We start from the raw sequence: 9,750 nt of genomic DNA on the forward strand, positions 1-9,750 counted from the left end.
ACATCACTTACCCTCTCCAGGTGCTAACTTCCTCATACGTACAACGTACAACGCAGGGAGTGTGTGACATATCTCATCAGAAGTCTGAAGTCCAGGACTTTTCTCTCTAGCCTTTGCCCTTTGCCCCTCTTCCAGATCACGACTTTGCTTTTGCATAAGCCGTAGCTGCTGGAGGATGCAAGAGTCATCAGAACATAACCGCTTTTGGATGAGCTGGACGTGGAAGGGTGCTGACAGGAGCAGATTACGTTTTCTTCGATAACTGTCATTCACCCCGTTCTGCTGAATTGTTCTGCCCTGACTCAGATAAGTCTCAAGCAGAGCTCAGAGCCTTTCAGCTTCTCTTGGTCACTAACCAAATTAATTCCCTTTATGTGGGTATTTAAAACTGCAGTCTGATCCCAATAAACATGATATTGTCTCACTGGACTAAAAGCTTCTTTCCGCTTTCTACCGGTCAGGCCTAATTTAGGCTTAGATGTTTACAATGGAAAAGGGCCGGGAGGAGGATGTCTTCTGTTTCTTCTCTCTTCCTGGCTTTTCCTCTGCCCCCTCTTGCAGGACTCTGTGGCATCTAACTTGGGGGAGAGGAGGGTGGGGAGATGGAGGGGTGGTGATAAGGCAGATTTTTTTTAAAAAGGACAGAGTCCCACATTACTGGTACAATTTTCCTCTGTTACGCCAGCAACCATGAAGGTGCAAATCCAGCCCTTGTCAAATGGTGGTAATCTGGCTCACCTCGCCTGATTCACTTACTGGCAAAGCCACAACCTGCAGAGACCCTCTGTCCACAGACAGCTCCCGAGTACCTCTCACCTTTAGGCATCGTCAGGCCCGAGCCGGAGACCAGCCTCGTGTGTCCCCAGACACAAAAGTCAAGTTCTAGGGTTGGTTCCATGAAACCCTCCTCACTTGGCCGGGATTAACAAAGCGTGCAGAGAAGAGACGCCCAGCCCACCACCAACTCACTCTAAAGAAATTCTATTACCTTCCTTTTTTTTTTTTCCAATGATTTAATTTTTTTTTCTTTATTTTATTTTTTTGGCCACGCCATGCAGCTTATGGGATCTTAGTTCCCAGACCAGGGATTGAGCCCCGGCCCCCAGCAGTGAAAGTGTCAAGTCCTAACAACTGGACTGCCAAGCAATTCCCCTCTCTTACCTTTCAGGATTAGTCTCTTTGATTCTTCTTACACTTCAGGGGGGTGATAAGCTAATAATAGCAAAATGTATTCATCATCTTTGAGCATGACCTACGTGGCACATCTGATCCCCTCCTGTTCACAGTTTTGGAGCCTCTGATAAAACTCTTAAACAAAAGGAAAGCCAAATTTGTATCCAGCTCTAATATACTTAGGATTATACTTCTAAACTTGCTGCCTAGAGATATTCTCACAAAACCTATCACACAGTCCACAAGTTTGAATTCCCTCTCTCTGATTTCATATCTGCAGGTGAGCAGAGACTTGACATTGATTCCTGCATACACTGAAAATGCATACGTATTTTTCTGTGGTACCAGACTATCAGGAAGCAAAGGCGTCTGGCTCCTTTCAGCAGAAACAAGTGAAAGCCCACGTGAGTGGGAGGCAGAGTCATGCTTGCAGGACTTTCTCATAAGATTCCCTCCTGACACACTGATTTTTTGCTTTAACTTACAGCCTGTGTCTCTTCAATGCCTCTAGGGTTGACAGAAAGAAATACATTTGGGAAATATGATGGCCTTTTCCACCAGTCTGCTCCTTCAGCAATTTTGCCACAAGAGTAGTTTCTTCTAAAGTGTTTTTCTACAGAAAAGTATCACTTTACCCCTATTTTCCAAATAGTGACACAGGTGAAAGAAGACGCAAGCAACTCTGCTCTGTATCTTCTGTAGCGTGCATGGACCCATCATAGGTCAGCATTTTTTGCTTATAGTAACATCACTTCAAAGGCCAACCTGAACTGGTTGTACGCTTTTCTTTTTTTTGTTGTTTTTGTTTTGTTCTTTGCATTTAAAAATATAATTTTATTTTTATTTATTTTTTAAATTAATTTTTATTGGAGTATAGTTGCTTTACAATGTTATATTAGCTTCTACTTACAGCAAAGTGAATCAGCTATACATATACATATATCCCCTCTTTTTTGGATTTCCTTTGCATTTAGGTTGTACACTTTTCTTATTTGAAAACTCGTTCTTATTGCTGAATCAAAGTTTATGCAGTCGGTGAGTTTGTGCTAGAAACTACTACTACAGGCACCAATCTGTCATCTGCTGCTAATCTCTCCAAAGTGAGTCTGAAAATGTTTTAGCATAAACTTTGATTCAGCAATAAGAACAAGTTTTCAAATAAGAAAAGTGTACAACCTAAATGCAAAGGAAATCCAAAAAGTTGCTTTACAATGTTGGATTAGCTTCTGCTTACAGCAAAGTGAATCAGCTATATGTATACATATGTCCCCTCTTTTTTGGATTTCCCTGGTCTGTTAAGATGTCTGCTTCTGTTTGTGTTACACCCAGCTGTTAGGTTTCTCTAATTGCTGGCTGATAGCTCTATTATTTTTGGTAATGTCCTTGAGCATAATTTGCTCCAAAATCTGATCCAGTTAAATTTGAGTCCCCTTCCAGGGATACAAGCAAATTGAAGTGAGGATAAATGAGGGCCCAATATTCTCAGTCTGCCGCAACTGTTGTAGAGCCTCCACCCTATGAGATGGCTGAGTGGATGAATGGACCCTTGACTTCCTGGCTACATTCTCCTGGAATTTAGCCTCTGCAACATGGAACTGAGGTGAGGGGCTTGAGGTGGAAGCATGAGAAATGCTGGCAACCTGCCCCTCCTGGGAGGACACCATAGCCCTTGACTGGGAGCTGGGGGAATAGGGAGCCTTATCTTCTTGGCCACAGCTACCTGGAGAGGAGCATCTGTTATGCTGAGCTTGGGTTAAGGGGAGAATGAGTAGGTCATGGTTCAGGTACCATAGACATTTGTTGTTGTTGCTGAGATTTAGTAGATTTTCTTGAATAAATATTTCATTTGCTGTACGCCCTTAGGGCACCTTCCAGAGACTTTAAATAGCTGTTGTGTTCTAAAACTTTCACCGGTTATAGTTGTTTTGCTGGAAAGGAGAGCTTCTAAAATAGTATTTTATTGTGGATTTTAATTGCCTGTCCTTGATATGTAATAAGGTTGAACATTTTTCACCTCATCCTGGGTCATTTGTGCTAGTTTATGCCTGTGTGCCCTCAGATCCATTCCTCATGTTTTCCTGCAGTGCACGGCAGAGGGGCTCACCCTTGTGGGCTCCCATGTCAGCTGGATTCTGGCTGAATTTGGCTAATAGTGTCCCCCGCACTGTGGAGGACACTTGAAGGCAGGAGAGTGAAGCCAGGGATTTCTCCCCTCCCTTCTTTACCCTGGGCTTTGCCTGCTGTGGTTGTGACTTGAGCTCTTCCCAGACATGCCCACGGCGATTTCAGCTTTCACTGGATAATGTTGCCTTCTGGGGTCCTAGAACATTTTCTCCTACATTTGTCGGCCCAGCTGAGGGGATGAGAGTGGTTTCCCACGTTGTCCTCACTATCCCATTTGCCTCTCAACTCCTCCGTCACCTGTATAACTAGTGCCTTGCATTAAATTCCCTCTGCTGTAAGTACTTGACGCGGTGTCTGTTTTTCAGGTTAGACTCTGACTGATACACCATTAGTGCTTCCTTTTCTGTTAAATTATTATTTTTTTCTTTTTTCTATAGTCTGCCCTCCTTTTCTTTTTAATTCTTAAGAGTTCTTTATATATTTTGAATACTTGTCATTTATTGATTGTATGTGTTCGAAAAACATACAATCAATAAATGTATGTATTTATACATACAAACTCTTCTCTCTGTTTATAGTTTGTCTTTTCACTCTTTTTTTTTTGCCTGTGTTGGGTCTTCGTTGCTGCGCCTGGGCTTTTTTTAGTTGTGGTGAACAGGGGCTGCTCTTCGTTGTGGTGCGTGGGCTTCTCATTGCAGTGGCTTCTCTTGTTGTGGAGCACGGGCTCTAGTGCACACAGCTTCAGTAGTTGTGGCACGTGGGCTCAGCAGTGTGGCTCACGGACTCTAGAGTGCAGGCTCAGTATTCGTGGCGCACAGGTTTAGTTGCTCCGCAACATATGGGATCTTCCCGGACCAGGGATTGAAGCTGTGTCCCCTGCATTGACAGGCTGATTCTTAACCACTGCACCACCAGGGAAATCCTGTCTTTTCACTCTTTATGATGACTTTTGATGAACAGTTTCTACAGTTAATGAAGTAGTCTACTTTCAAAATATGTTTTCTTGATCGTTTGTGCCTTTTGTGTCTTCTTTTAAGAAATCACTTTTCTAAACTTCCCTAAATAATATTTTCTTCCTAATTCAAAATCTTCTTCGTTTAACCTTCCACATTTAAGTCTATAAGATGCGTTGAACTAATTTTAGTGTAAAATATGAGGTGGCTTCAATCTCATGTCTTCTCATATTGATAACCAATTATCCCAGCACCATTTTTATTGAAAATCTTCCCTTTTCCTCACTGATCTTATATTTCTATATACTGATAGGATTTATTTCTGCACCCTCTATTCTGTCTCATTATTATATTATTTATCCCTGAATTAATACTATGCTATCTATATTATACTACACTGTATTATTAATATGCTATCTTTATTTATTAATTTATTTATTTTTATAGTACGCGGGCCTCTCACTGTTGTGGCCTCTCCCATTGCGGAGCACAGGCTCCGGACGCGCAGGCTCAGCGGCCATGGCTCACGGGCCCAGCCGCTCCGCAGCATGTGGGATCTTCCCAGGCCAGGGCACGAACCCGCGTCCCCTGCATCGGCAGGCAGACTCTCAACCACTGTGCCACCAGGGAAGCCCTATAAGAATTTTTTTATCTGGTGAACTAAGTCCACTTACCTTGTTCTTTTATTGATATGCCTTGGCTATTCTTGACCCTTTTACTCTTCAATATAAATTTAAAATCAGCTTATCAAGTTCCACCAAAACCCATTTGAATTTTTATTAAAATATATTAAATTTGTAGATGAATTGTAAGAGTGGGGAGAATTGACACCTTTGTGGTATTTAGTCTTTCAATCCATAGACATGGTCTATTTCACAATTTATTTAAGTCTTTTATGTCTTTCAATAAAGTGTTATTATTTTCTTTTGAAGATCTTACACATCTTTTGTTAGATTTGTTTCTAGGTACTTTTTTTATGTTATCATAAATGTATCTTTCAGGCTTCAGCAAATGAACTGCTGAAATTAGAACACTCCCTCACACCATATACAAAAATAAACTCAAAATAGTTTAAAGATCTAAATATAAGACAAGACCTAAATAGAAGACCATAAAACTCCCAGAAGAGAACATAGGCAAAACATTCTCTGACATAGATCATAGCAATATTTTCTTAAATTGTCTCCCAAGGCAAATTTAAAAAGAAGCAAAAATAAACAAATGGGACCTAATCAAACTTAAAAAGCTTTTGTACAGCAAAGGAAACCATCAATAAAACAAAAAGACAACCTACGGAATGGGAGAAAATATTTGCAAATGATACGACCGACAAGGGGTTAATTTCCAAAATAGACATACAGCTCATACAACTCAATATCAAAAAAAGCAAACAACCCAATCAAAAAATAGGCAGAAGACCTAAATAGACATTTCTCCAGAGAAGACATACAGATGGCCAACAGGCACATGAAAAAATGCTCAATGTTGCTAATTATTAGAGAAGTGCAAATCAAAACTACAATGAGGAATCACTTCACACCAGTCAGAATGGCTATCATCAAAAAGTCTACAAATAATAAATGCTGGAGACAGTGTAGAGAAAAGGGAACCCTCCTACACTGTTGGTGGGAATGTAAATTGATACAGCCACTATGGAAAACAGTATGGAGGTTCCTTAAAAAACTACAAATAGAACTACCATACGACCCAGCAGTCCCACTACTGGGCACATATCCAGAAAAGATGAAAGCTCTAATTCAAAAAGATATATATATACCGCAATGTTCACAGCAGCACTATTTATAATAGCCAAGAAATGGAAGTAAGCTAAGTATCCAACAACAGATAAATGAATAAACAAAATGTGGTACATATATACAATGCAATATTACTCAGCCATAAAAAGGAATGAAATTGGGTCATTTGTAGAGATGTGGATGGACCTAGAGACTGTCATACAGAGTGAAGTAAGTCAGAGAGAGAAAAACAAATATTGTATATTAACACATATATGTGGAATCTAGAAAAATGGTATGGATGATCCTATTTGCAAAGCAGAAATAGAGAACAAATCTATGGATACCAAGGGGGAAGTGGGGTGGGAGGAATTGGGAGATTGGGATTGACACATATACACTATTGATACTATGTATAAAATAAATAGCTAATGAGAATATACCATATAGCACGGGGAACTTAATGCACTGTGGTGATCTGAATGGGAAGAAAGTCCAAAAGGGAAGGGATATATGTATGTGTACGGCTGACTCATTTTGCTGGGCAGCAGAAACTAATACAACATTGTAAAGCAACTATACTCCAATAAAAATTAATTAAAAAATAAAATAATCAAAAGTTGATCCAAATAGTTGGACCTCACCAAGGTAGAGCTGCAGATCCAAGTTTCCCAAGTGTGAAATTGACAAGAAGACTTGCCGTTCAATTTTTTTCTTTCTGTATAGAATTTGTTGGGAAGACAAAGACGAAGCGATTGGTGCCATGTACAGGTAAGGATACAAGACTGGCACTTGTCTTATCTTAGGAGAACACAACCGGAAAGGATCTTAAAGATTATTTAACCAGGAGTTCCTAACCTGAACTCAGAAAACTAAGTTGTGATGGGCTTCAAAAAGTATGTAAATACTACCTGCTCCCCAAAATTGTATACTACATTTTGTGTATGTGTGTTTCTCTGGAAAGAAGATAGTTTTCATAATATTTTCTAAGGGTTTGTAACCTCCAAGAGTATTAAGTATAATTTAATTAACCATGAATACTATGATCTGATTACTCAGGTAAGAATGTTATTTGCTTTTCCTTCCCAAAGTTTCTTGTTCATTAGAACTCAAATAAACAAACAAAAAGACAAATAAATGATATATTTGAAGTTAAGAGGGAAAAAAAAAGATACATGTACCCCAATGTTCACAGCAGCACTGTTTATAATAGCCAAGACATGGAAGCAACCTAAGTATCCATCAACAGATAAATGGATAAACAAGATGTAGTATATATATGCAATGGAATATTACTCAGCCATAAAAAAGAATGAAATATTGCCATTTGCTGCAACATCAATGGACCTAGAGATTATCATACTAACTGAAGTCAGAAAGAGAAAGACAAATATTATATGATATCACTTATATGTGGAATCTAAAACATAATACAAATGAATCTATTAATAAAACAGAAACAGACTCAAAGACATAGAAAATAAACTTATGGTTACCAAAGGGGAAGGAGACAGGGAGGATAAATTTGGAGTATGGGATTAACAGATACGACTATATATAAAATAGATAAGCAACAAGAATTTACACAGGGAACTATATTCAATATCTTGTAATAATCTATAATGGAAAATAATCTGAAAATATATTTATATATATAACTGAATTATTTTGCTGTATACCTGAAACAATATTGCAAATCAATTATACCTCAATTTTTAAAAAATGAATTGCCCATTCAAAAATTTTAAAAAATGGAAAATGAAAAATCCACATGGAAGAACACCTTGATTTCAAAAGTATGGCTGCCCTCTTCTGAAAACTACATTGTCTGATATTTCCCAATATCACCAGGAACTACTGGGATTCTCCCACAGCTTTTTTTTTTTTTTTTTAATTTACTTACTTTTGGCTGTGTTGGGTCTTCGTTGCTGCACGTGGGCTTTCTCTAGCTGCGGTGAGCGGAGGCTACACTTTGTTGTGGTGTGCAGGCTTCTCATTGCTGTGGCTTCTCTTTTTGCAGAGCACGGGCTCTAGGCGCGCGGGCTTCAGTAGTTGTGGCACGTGGGCTCTAGAGCTCAGGCTCAGTAGTTGTGGCACACGGGCCTAGTTGCTCCTTGGCATATGGGATCTTCACGGACCAGGGCTCGAACCCGTGTCCCCTGCACTGGTAGGCGGATTCTTAACCACTGCGCCACCAGGAAGTCCTCACCCACAGGTTTTAACAGCAGACTGGATAGTGCCTTTCTAGAATAACTGGTATGATTGCTTCAAGATAAACTACCTGGCAGGAGTAAGGAGAAGATATGAAAGATAACACATTAAAAACTTTTAAAAGTCCACGCTAAAAAAAGTCCACACTAAAGAAACATGCCTATGTGTAATGAAAATACTTGTTAATCCCCACAAAAATCCTGTAGCCGAATTCTTTTCCTTTTCTTTAGAATGTCAAAATCCACATTCAATTCAAATGTAAAAGGTGAAAAGGATTAAGTGAAAACATTCCCTCCCAACCCTTTCCCCTAGATTCCCACTTACTCTCTTACAATAATAATCATTTCTTGGTTGTCTTTCTAAACCTATATTGTCTTTCTAAACCATATCCAAGGAAACACATATTATATATGTATTGTGTATGAAATACACTCCACGCCCCAGCCCATACCCAGTGTTTTGCATTTAACAGTACGTTTTGGAGATCTATTAAGACATAAAGACCTTACTCATTTTTTTTTTTTTAGTGTGGCATAGCATAGTAAGGTTAATCGCATGTGCCATTATGTGTTTGTTTTAGTTTGTCTGAGGTTTTTTTTTTTTCCCCTGGTATGAAACGCTAATAGATATGGACTTCAAAAAAAAACAAAAACAAAAACAACTGTAATCATAACACTATTATCACACTTAAATTAACAATAATTTCTCAATATCATCACACATCTAATCGATATCTGAGTTAAATGATCTCATGTCAATTTTAAAAGCTTTTGACAATTTGAATTACAATCTAAATAAGAGCAATACGTTGCAGTCGATTGATGTTTTTAAAGCCCCTTTTAATCTGTAGGTTTTCCCTCTTTTGTTTCCCTTGCGTTTTATTTATTAAAGTACCCAGGATGTTGTCCTGTAGAGTTTCCCACAGTCAAGATCTTGCTGATTCTATCTCTATGGTGTAGTTTAACATGCTCCTCTGTTCTATTTTCTATACATTAGTAGTTGGATTTAGGGGTTTGATCAGATTTCGTTGTGATTTTGTGTGTGTGTGTGTGTGTGTGTGTGTGTGGTGTTCTTTTATTATAAGAACACCCTGTTGGTTATCTTCCTTTTTGTAATCTTAGTCAAAGTTTCTTTTTTAATGGAAAAGTGGTAATTAATTTTGAAACAAAATGTCCTCTCTTTCAGAAGGAGGTGGTGGTTCAAACGACTTCTGTGACAGATGTATGGCTGAGCAATCACCTTGTAAGAGAAATAGTCACACAAGAATAATTCAGGGAAAACAACAAATTCCTCATCATTTTTCACTCTCAACAACAGTGATTTCCTTTTTCTTAATTAGCTCTTAATCACCACAAGCTCCGCATTTTTTCCTGAGGTATTACTTCCAGGAGGCAGCCAAAAACGGCTCAGTGAATAAGCTGCTTTTCAAAATCAAACAACATTTGGGCGAGTCGCCATTTATGACCAAGGATCCTCGTGATCGAGCTCCGGCCTTCCCCCGAGGCGCTAAAAAGCAGTCTTATTTAACTCGAGACCTTTCTTTCCTTTTTCAC

At 38.9% G+C, this 9,750-nt stretch overlaps 1 long non-coding RNA gene across 2 annotated transcripts in view; it reads right to left on the reverse strand.

The window, feature by feature from the left end:
* Positions 1-9,750, reverse strand: part of LOC115859443 (uncharacterized) — a 37,734-nt gene that overhangs the window by 27,397 nt on the left and 587 nt on the right. For both annotated transcript variants that reach the window (XR_009564290.2, XR_009564281.2), the window contains exon 2: positions 7,890-8,267. This is a non-coding gene — a long non-coding RNA (uncharacterized lncRNA). The remainder of the gene's footprint in view (positions 1-7,889; positions 8,268-9,750) is intronic.

The sequence above is a fragment of the Globicephala melas genome, chromosome 1, assembly GCF_963455315.2.
Source record: "Globicephala melas chromosome 1, mGloMel1.2, whole genome shotgun sequence".
In the NCBI taxonomy this organism is placed as follows: Eukaryota; Metazoa; Chordata; class Mammalia; order Artiodactyla; family Delphinidae; genus Globicephala; species Globicephala melas.